The sequence below is a fragment of the Salvelinus sp. IW2-2015 genome, linkage group LG15 (genome assembly GCF_002910315.2).
Source record: "Salvelinus sp. IW2-2015 linkage group LG15, ASM291031v2, whole genome shotgun sequence".
Classification (NCBI taxonomy): Eukaryota; Metazoa; Chordata; class Actinopteri; order Salmoniformes; family Salmonidae; genus Salvelinus; species Salvelinus sp. IW2-2015.
This window is the reverse complement of record NC_036855.1, coordinates 36,434,497-36,444,496: the sequence shown is the minus strand read 5'-3', so window position 1 is coordinate 36,444,496 and position 10,000 is coordinate 36,434,497.

Sequence of the window (10,000 nt, the reverse complement as noted above, 5' to 3'; positions counted from 1 at the left end):
TTGTGGCTGTGCATCCCTAGCCTGACGCTGCTTTTCTCTCCACTTTTATTTTACCTTTATTTAACTAGGCAAGTCAGTTAAGAACAAATTCTTATTTTCAATGACGGCCTAGGAACAGTGGGTTAACTGCCTGTTCAGGGGCAGAACGACAGATTTGTACCTTGTCAGCTCGGGGATTTGAACTTGTAACCTTTCAGTTACTAGTCCAACGCTCTAACCACTAGGCTACCCTGCCGCCCCACTACAGTTCTGTCCGCTCTGACTCTGGTCCCTGTCTCCAGTTCCTTGTCTCGTCAGTCCTGCTTCCCTGCCCTGGACCCCCGCTCTACTGCTTCCTTGGATTCCGCTCCGGACCTGCTTACCATGCCCCTGCTCCCCTTGTCTCAGCCTCAGTTCCTGGTTCCTAGCTACCCGCCTGAGCTTCCCCTAACCTGCACCCCATCTCCCCCCGATTTTCAATAAATACCTGAGTTACTTTGTCCCTGTCTCCTCGTCTGAGTCTGCACTTGGGTTCACCTGCTCCGCCAAACGTAACATTCTGTTCACTTCATATCTCCACACAGCTGTGCCCTTGAAAGACATAAGAAGAACAAAAACCAAGCCATGAGGTCGAAGGAATTGTCTGTAGAGCTCCAAGATTGTGTCAAGGCACAGGTCTGGGGAAGGGTACCAAAACATTTCTGCAGCATTGAAGGTCCCCAAGAACACAATGGCCTCCATCATTCTTAAATGGAAGAAGTTTGGAACCACTAAGTTCCTTCCTAGAGCTGGCCGCCCGGCCAAACTGAGAAATTGGGGGGGAAGGGCCTTGATTAGGGAGGTGACCAAGGACCCGATGGTCACTTTGACAAAGCTCTAGAGTTCCTCTGTGGAATGTCCTTGAGTGGCCCAGCCAGAGCCCGGACATAAACCTGATCGAACATCTCTGGAGAGACCTGAAAATAGCTGTGCAGCAACGCTCCCCATCCAAGGATCTGCAGAGAAGATTGGGAGAAACTCCCCAAATACAGGTGTGCCAAGCTTGTAGCTTGTAGCGCCATTACCCAAGAAGACTTGAGGCTGTAATYGCTGCCAAAGGTGCTTCAACAAAGTACTTAGTGAAAACCTGTTTTTGCTTTGTCATTATGGGGTATTGTGTGTAGATTGGTGAGGGGAGAAAATCTATTAAATCAATTTTAGAATAAGGTTGTAACCTAACTAAATGTGGAAAAGGTCAAGGGGTCTGAATACTTTCCGATGGCACTGTAGATATTTAATTGCTCAAAATAAGTGACCAAACTATATTGCTACTTCTGGGACACACATTGGGCTAGGCTACTGGTTCAAGAGCTATAAGAAGAATAGAGAGAGGATGGAAGAGAGGCCGGTGGAGATGCCAGGGGAGATGCATGAATTGTGCAAGAAAGGAACAGTGAAGACAAAGATGTATAAGTTAGAAGTTAATTCATAGGCTGGGCTTGTAATTCACTGCAACACTCAACAAAGAGCTGCAGTTAGTTTCAGAGTGGGTGGCAAGGAATAAGTTAGTCCTAAATATTTCTAAAACTAAAAATATTGTATTTGGAACAAAACACTCACTAAACCCTAAACCTCAACTAAATCTTGTAATAAATCATGTGGAAGTTGAGCAAGTTGAGATGACTAAACTGCTTGGAGTAGATTGTAAACTGACATGGTCAAAACATATGGATGCAGTAGTAGCTAAGACGGGGAGAAGTCTGTCTATAATAAAGCGATGCTCTGCCTTCTTAACAACACTATCAACAAGGCAGGTCCTACAGGCCCTAGCTTTGTTAGACCTTGACTACTGTTCAGTCGTTTGGTCAGGTGCCAAAAACAGGACTTAGGAAAATTGGAATTGGCTCAGAACAGGGCAGCACGGCTGGCCCTCGGATGTACACAGAGGGCTAATATTAACAATATGCATGTCAATCTCTCCTGGCTGAAAGTGGAGGAGAGATTGACTTCATCACGGCTTGTAGTTATGAGGTATTGACATGTTGAATGCACCGAGCTGTCTGTCTAAACTACTGGCCCACAGCTTGGACACCCATGCATACCCCACAACACATGCCACAAGAGGTCTCTTCACAGTCCCCAAGTCCAGAACAGACTATGGGAGGCACACAATACTACATAGAGCCATGACTACATGGAACTCTATTCCACACCAAGTAACTGACGCAAGCAGTAAAATTAGATTTAAAAAAACAGATTAAAAAACACCTTATGGAACAGCGGGAACTGTGAAGCAACACAAACATTGGCACAGAAACATGCACACCCACACGATAACATACGCACTATACATACTATTTGAAACTTAGAACATTGTTATGCTCATAAGGATAGTGTCCAACCGTGAACGAGACTGGTTTTTACATCGGAAGTTAATGGTCATCTGTGGGAGTTAGATGGCTTTGGAATGTGTAGGGGAGACACGGGTGGAGATCATAGAACCTAACAATGTCACTGAGGGCGAGAGGGTAATGTATAACGTTTACATGATGTCAGGATATGTTATTGTTAGCCATCGGGGATCCTCTGGGAGGAGAAGAGACACAGTCTGGTWTCAATAACCATGAYAGCCTTGAGTTGGGGAGGAGTGAGMACTTTGGRGTAGAGGTCAGGCTAGATGAAGTGAGGAAGAACAGATAATACTAAGGTTCTGCCTAGCAACAGAGATGCATTGGCTGTTCAGTTGTGGAGGAGGAGACAGCCTAGGAGAAAGGGTTAAATATCAGTGCTTGTGTGWMATGTTGTTTGTCTGAATCCAGCTGTATCGACCCTTTGGGAAGAATTAAACGTGGGTAAGCTGCTCTAGTGTCCGTGAGYTATTTACTCTGACAATTAGAACCTAACAATRCACATGGATTTAGTACTGTAGATATGTGGTAGTGGTGGAGTAGGGGCCTGAGGGCACACAGTGTGTTGTGAAATCWGTGAATGTATTGTAATGTTTTWAAAATTGTGATAAACTRCCTTCATTTTGCTGGACCCCAGGAAGAGTAGCAGCTGCTTTGGCAGCAGCTAATAGTGATCCATAATAAATACAAATACAAATTCATATGCTAGCCTAGACTGTATATTAGGCCTAGCGTACTACAGTGAATTTAGGCAACCACCACCTGTGTGTGCTATGCAAGCCAGAGCCAAATAAATATTTTTGTCTGATACACGTTTTGTGCCAATGAATTTAAGTTTAAGAACATCAGTAAATGAGTAAACATCAGTTAATGAGTCAGTTTAATTAAATGTACCATAAAAAAAGCATAGTGCCTACCCACTGGGCACAAACTGGTTGAATCAACCATTGTTCAAATGTAATTTGTCAACATATTGCGACGAGGAATTTACGTGGAAAATACATTGGATTTGAAAAAAGTTATCAACGTAAACTGTTTTGAGGGTGAAATTTCAACCACAGGATTAAGTCATCATTTTAACCAATTTTCAACATAAAMCATGTTGCCATCCACAGTTTGTATGCAAAAAATGTCATACTGGCCCAAAATAATTCACGACAGCTGTGTTGGAAACAGTTTCAGTAAAATTATATATGCTGACATGGTTGGATCTTTTTGTGTCTATAAAATGTATTATGCAAGAAATGGCAGTGGAATCTACATTATGCGCAAATKTTGATATACACTGAACAAAAATATAAACGCAACATGTAAAAGTGTTGGTCCCATGTTTCATGAGCTGAAATAAAAKATCCTAGAAATGTTCTATACATACAAAAGCTTATTTCTCTCACATTTTGTGCACACATTTGTTAACATCCCTGTTATTGAGCATTTCTCCTTTGCCAAGATAATCCATCCACCTGACAGGTGTGGCATATCAAGAAGCTGATTAAACAGCACAGGTGCACYTTGTGTTGTGGGACAATAAAAGGCCACTCTAAAATGTGCAGTTTTCTCACACAACAGAATGCCACAGATGTATCAAGTTTTGAGGGAGAGTGCAATTGGCATGCTGACTGCAGGAATGTCTACCCGAGCTGTTTACAGAGAATTGAATATTCGTTTCTCTACCATAAGCCGCCTCCAACGTCATTTTAGAGAATTTGGCAGTATGTCCAACCGGSCTCACAACCGCAGACCACGTGTATGGCGTTGTGTGGGCGAACGGTTTRMTGATGTCAACGTTGTGAACAGAGTGCCCCATGGTGCATATCTGTATTCCCAGTCATGTGAAATACATAGATTAGGGCCTAATGAATTTATTTCAATTGACTGATTTCCTTATATGAACTGTAACTCAGTAAAATATTCAGAATTTTTACATGTTGCATTTATATTTTTGTTCAATATAATAACCATCATATCGAAGTAAACTTAGTTACATGATGATATGGTGGGTGGTCCTCCCACTACAACTCKGGAAATAATGCCGTTTATTAAGCTTCAGATTAAATAATTTATGATGAACTTCACAGGGTGGTGAAAGCGCACAGAGATCTTGATACTCCTTTCTGAGAAATATCACGGGTCTTATTCAGGTGACATGAGGATCGAAGCTTGACTGCTGTTTTACGAATACAAATATTCTCGCTCTTATCCATAATAAATCTCAACATGTGTACTAGCCTACCAGCACAGCCTACCCACACAGTATCTGCGAGCTGTTGGCTAGAGCGCACGTGCCACGGTCATYCCCCTCTTCAAAGGGGGTGACACTCTAGACCCAAACTGTTATAGACCTATATCCATCCTGCCCTGCCTTTCTAAAGTCTTCGAAAGCCAAGTTAATAAACAGATCACTGACCATTTAGAATCCCACCGTACCTTCTCCGCTCTGCAATCCGGTTTCCGAGCTGGTCACGGGTGCACCTCAGCCACGCTCAAGGTACTAAACGATATCATAACCGCCATCGATAAAAGACAGTACTGTGCAGCCGTCTTATCGACCTGGCCAAGGCTTTCGACTTTGTCAATCACCGTATTCTTATTGGCAGACTCAACAGCCTTGGTTTCTCAAATGACTGCCTCGCCTGGTTCACCAACTACTTCTCAGACAGAGTTCAGTGTGTCAAATCGGAGGCCTGTTGTCCGGACCTCTGCAGTCTCTATGGGGGTACCAGAGGGTTCAATTCTCGGTCCGACTCTTTTCTTTTGTAATATCAATGATGTCGCTCTTGCTGTGGTGATTCCCTGATTCACCTCTACGCAGACGACACCATTCTGTATACATCTGGCCTTCTTTGGACACTGTGTTAACTAACCTCAAAGAGCTTCAATGCCATACAACACTCTTCCGTTGCCTCCAACTGCTTTAAAGCTAGTAAACCAAATGCATGCTTTTCAACCGTTCGCTGCCTTCACCCACCCGCCGGCTAGCATCACTACTCTGGACGGTTCTGACATAGAATATTGTGGACAACTACAAATACTAGGTCTGGTTAGACTGCAAACTCTCCTTCCAGACTCATATTAAACATCTCCAATCCAAAATTAAATCTAGAATCGGCTTCCTATTTCGCAACAAAGCCTCCTTCACTCACGCCGCCAAACATACCCTCGTAAAACTGACTATCCTACCGATCTCGACTTCGGCGATGTCATTTACAAAATAGCTCCATATTCTACTCAGCAAACTGGATGCAGTCTATCACAGTGCCATCCGTTTTGTCACCAAAGCCCTTATACCACACCACTCGACCTGTATACTCTAGTCGGCTGGCCCTCACTACATATTCGTCGCCAGACCACTGCTCCAGGTCATCTATAAGCTATGCTAGTAAAGCTCCCTTATCTCAGCTCACTGGTCACGATAACAACACCCACCGTAGCACGCACTCCAGCAGGTATATCTCACTGGTCATCCCCAAAGCCAACACCTACTTTGGCGCCTTCCTTCCAGTTCTCTGTGCAATGACTGGACGAATTGCAAAATCGCTGAAACTGGGACTTATATTTCCCTTACTTGCCTACCTCCTCATGCCATTTGCACACACTGTATATAGACTTTCTTTCTTTCATTGTGTTATTGACTGTACGATTGTTTATTCCATGTGTAACTCTGTGTTGTTGTTTGTGTGCGCTTTATCTTGGCCAGGTCGCAGTTGTAAATGGAACTTGTTCTCAACTAGCTTACCTGGTTAAATAAGGTGAAATAAAAATATAAAAAAGTGGCATATTTTGCTATTAACTCAACAGTTTTTGTGATAAACCATCGGTAGAGTTAAATGTGATATAAACACATTGAACTTTAGATTTTTATTCGTTACATTAAGATTTAATGTGCAGTAGGTCATCACGCACTGATGTTATTCCCAACAAGTCAATTTGGTGAAACACACCACGAGTGGAAATGCGCAGATTTTATACATAATTAGATTTAGTCTATTCTTTAACTTAGAATAACAAATGAATAATTATATGTTGGATTCACATCTCCATCTCAACCAAAAATCAAAGTTAAAGAATATGACTAAATCAAATCAAATTTGATTTAAAGTGCATTTAAAGGTTGATTTGATTTAGTCTTATTTGTTAACTTCGATTTTTGGTTGAGATGGAGACATGAATCCAACATATCAATTATTCATTTGTTGTCAAACTGGAATTAAAGCCAGTTTAAGTCAGTGGCACAGATGGAACCCTCCCAACAGAAGATATATGTCCTTCAAATGTTGATATTTGATTTAGTTGACAACCAAACAAAATTCAATATCCAGTTTGTCTACAAATGAATAATTGATATGTGGTATTCATGTCTCCATCTCAAGCAAACATCTGGAATTAAAGCCAGACTAAGTAATTGACACAAAATATACATCTCCTTTAAATGTTGATATTTGGTTGCATTGTCAACCACACACAATTCAATAATACTTTTGATAATTTTATAATACAGTAAATAGCCTAAAGTTAAGGCTATTTTACAAACTAATGTAACAGTATTTATTAAACCATAAACTATATAACACATAACACATCCATGGCCACATTTGGAGAATAGCCTACTGTAACCATTAAATGTCTTCTTATGTAATCATAGAAAGTGTGCATGTTTAAGATAGCATGCAAAGGTCACAGGTCACAGGTGAAGATCTTCACAATTGTTATAATAATCTGCGCAGAATCATGAACAGCACTGATCACTTGCACTATGTACTTTTAATGTAATTTCAGATACAATCCAGGTATTTTGGATTTGCTATTAGATGAAGCACAGTGATAATACATTAAGGGGTTGTATAAATACAAAATATCTGACATCGTATCCACATTTTAACTTTGTTGTGCTTTTAAATGGTTGAAAGTGCAGTGATATTTAGATGACAACTAAACCAAAAAAACAGATATAGTTTTTCCATTGGAATTTGGTTGGGCTTTTGGATACTCCCAGTCGGTATTACAGAACTTCACGTCCCTGCCCGCCTGTGGGGAAAACAACCTGTGGTTACCTCGGTTACCACATTGGTTCACAGCAAAAACTTTACCTTTATTAAGTGAAATCTTCTTGTTGTTTGGTTGTTTTAGTAAATTACAAAACTACATTTAAGTACAAGGTTGAAAGATTATCTTTAATTATTGCCTCCTCCCGAGCGTTCTCACTACAAACGTAATATTGTATTCCTTCCCTCTTCCCTCATACCCCTCTGCTGATGGTGATTCCTGATTCACCCATCTACGCAGACGACACCATTCTGTATACATCTCGGCCCTTCTTTGGACACTGTGTTAACTAACCTCCAAACGAGCTTCAATGCCATACAACACTCGTTCCGTTGGCCTCAACTGCTTTTAAATGCTAGTAAACCCAAATGCATGCTTTTTCAACCGTTCGCTGCCTTCACCCACCCGCCTGGCTAGCATCACTACTCTGGACGGTTCTGACATAGAATATGTGGACAACTACAAATACCTAGGTGTCCTGGTTAGACTGCAAACTCTCCTTCCAGACTCATATTAAACATCTCCAATCCAAAATTAAATCTAGAATCGGCTTCCTATTTCGCAACAAAGCCTCCTTCACTCACGCCGCCAAACATACCCTCGTAAAACTGACTATCCTACCGATCCTCGACTTCGGCGATGTCATTTACAAAATAGCTTCCAATATTCTATCAGCAACTGGATGCAGTCTATCACAGTGCCATCCGTTTTGTCACCAAAGCCCCTTATACCAACCACCCTGCGACCTGTATACTCTAGTCGGCTGGCCCTCACTACATATTCGTCGCCAGACCCACTGCTCCAGGTCATCTATAAGTCTATGCTACTGTAAAGACTCGCCTTATCTCAGCTACTGGTCACGGATAACAACACCCACCCGTAGCACGCACTCCAGCAGGTATATTCTCACTGGTCATCCCAAAAGCCACACTACTTTGGCTGCCTTTCCTTCCAGTTCTCTGCTGCCAATGACTGGAACGAATTGGCAAAAATCGCTGAAACTGGAGACTTATATTTCCCTTACTTGCCTTACCTCCTCATGCCATTTGCACACATGTATTTATAGACTTTCTTTCTTTTTCCATTGTGTTTTGACTGTACGATTGTTTATTCATGTGTAACTCTTGTGTTGTGTTTGTGTCGCTTTATCTTGGCCAGGTCGCAGTTGTAAATAGAACTTGTTCTCAACTAGCTTACCTGTGTAAATAAAGGTGAAATGAAAAATATAAAAAGTAGCATATTTGCTATTTAACTCAACAGTTTTTGTGATAAACCATCGGTAGAGTTGAAATGTGATATAACACATTGAACTTTAGATTTTTATTCGTTACATTAAGATTTAATGTGCAGTAGGTCATCACGCACTGATGTTATCCACAAACAAGTCAATTTGGTGGAAAAACAACCACGAGTGGGAAAATGCGCAGATTTTATACATAAATTAGATTTAGTCCTATTCTTTAACTTAGAATAACAAATGAATAATTGATATGTGATTCACATCTCCATCTCAACCAAAAATCAAAGTTAAAGAATATGACTAAATCAAATCAAATTTGATTTAAAGTGCATTTAAAGGTTGATTTGTATTTAGTCTTATTGTTAACTGTCATTTTTGGTTGAGATGGAGACATGAATTCCAAACATATCAATTATTCATTTGTTTTCAAACTGGAATTAAAGCCAGTTTAAGTCAGTGGCACAGATGGAACCCTCCCAACAGAAGATATATGTCCTTCAAATGTTGATATTTGATTTAGTTGACAACCAAACAAAAATTCAATATCCAGTTTGTCTACAAATGAATAATTGATATGTGGTATTCATGTCTCCATCTCAAGCAAACATCTGGAATTAAAGCCAGACTAAGTAATTGACACAAAAAATATACATCTCCTTTAAATGTTGATATTGGTTGCATTGTCAACCACACACAATTCAATAATACTTTTGATAATTTTATAATACAGTAAATAGCCTAAAGTTAAGGCTATTTTACCAAACTAATGTAACAGTATTTATTAAACCATAAACTATATAACACATAACACATCCATGGCCACATTTGGAGAATAGCCTACTGTAACCATTAAATGTCTTCTTATGTAATCATAGAAAGTGTGCATGTTTAAGAAGCATGCAAAGGTCACAGGTCACAGGTGAAGATCTTCACAATTGTTATAATAATCTGCGCAGAATCATGAACAGCACTGATCACTTGCACTATGTACTTTTAATGTAATTTCAGATACAATCCAGGTATTTGGATTTGCTATTTAGATAGAAGTCACAGTGATAGATACATTAAGGGTTGTATAAATACAAAATATCTGACCTCGTATCCACATTTTAACTTTGTTGTGCTTTTAAATGGTTGAAAGTGCAGTGATATTTAGATGACAACTAAACCAAAAAAACAGATATAGTTTTTCCATTGAATTTGGTTGGGCTTTTGGATACTCCCAGTCGGTATTACAGAACTTCACGTCCTCGCCCGCCTGTGGGAAAACAACCTGTGGTTACCTCGGTTACCACATTGGTTCACAGCAAAAACGTTACCTTTATTAATGACATTTTCTTGTATATCTGTG